Raw genomic sequence first — 1,043 nt, forward strand, 5'->3', positions numbered from 1 at the left:
CCTCAGGGAAGCAGACAGCCAGAGGCCAGGGCCCAGATCTCTGGAGGACCTCAGGGAGCAGACAGCCAGGCCGCAGGCCATCTCTGGAGGACCTCATGGAAGCAGACAGCCAGACAAGGCCAGGGCCCAGATCTCTGGAGGACCTCAGGGAAGCAGACAGCCAGACAAGGCCAGGGCCCAGATCTCTGAAGGACCTCAGGGAAGCAGACAGAGGACTGGATCAGAGAGAGAGGACCCAGCAGAACTGGAGAGGACTGGATCAGAGAGAGAGGACTGGATCAGAGAGAGAGGACTGGATCAGAGAGAGAGGACTGGATCAGAGAGAGAGGACTGGATCAGAGAGAGCTGGATCAGAGAGAGAGGACTGGATCAGAGGAGAGGACTACAGACAGTGGGAGGGAGTAGGGAGAGAGGGACCAATAGGAGGAGGGAGTTGGGAGAGAGGGACCAATAGGAGGAGGGAGTAGGGAGAGATGGACCAATAGGAGGAGGGAGTAGGGAGAGAGGGACCAATAGACAGGAGGAGGGAGTAGGGAGAGAGGGACCAATAGACAGGAGGAGGGAGTAGGGAGAGGGGACCAATAGGAGGAGGGAGTAGGGAGAGAGGGACCAATAGACAGGAGGAGGGAGTAGGGAGAGAGGGACCAATAGACAGGAGGAGGGAGCAGGGAGAGAGGGACCAATAGGAGGAGGGAGTAGGGAGAGAGGGACCAATAGACAGGAGAGGGAGTAGGAGAGAGGCCAATAGACAGGAGGAGGAGTAGGGAGAGAGGACCATAGGAGGAGGGAGCAGGGAGAGAGAGGGACCAATAGACAGGAGGAGGGAGTAGGAGGAGGAATAGACAGGAGGAGGGAGTAGGGAGAGGAATAGACAGGAGGAGGAGGAATAGAGAATAGACAGGAGGAGGAAGTAGGGAGAGAGGGACCAATAGACAGGAGGAGGGAGTAGGGAGAGAGGGACCAATAGACAGGAGGAGGGAGTAGGGAGAGAGGGACCAATAGACAGGAGGGAGTAGGGAGAGAGGGACCAATAGGAGAGGAGT

This window comes from Salmo trutta, unplaced genomic scaffold (assembly GCF_901001165.1).
Source record: "Salmo trutta unplaced genomic scaffold, fSalTru1.1, whole genome shotgun sequence".
Classification (NCBI taxonomy): domain Eukaryota; kingdom Metazoa; phylum Chordata; class Actinopteri; order Salmoniformes; family Salmonidae; genus Salmo; species Salmo trutta.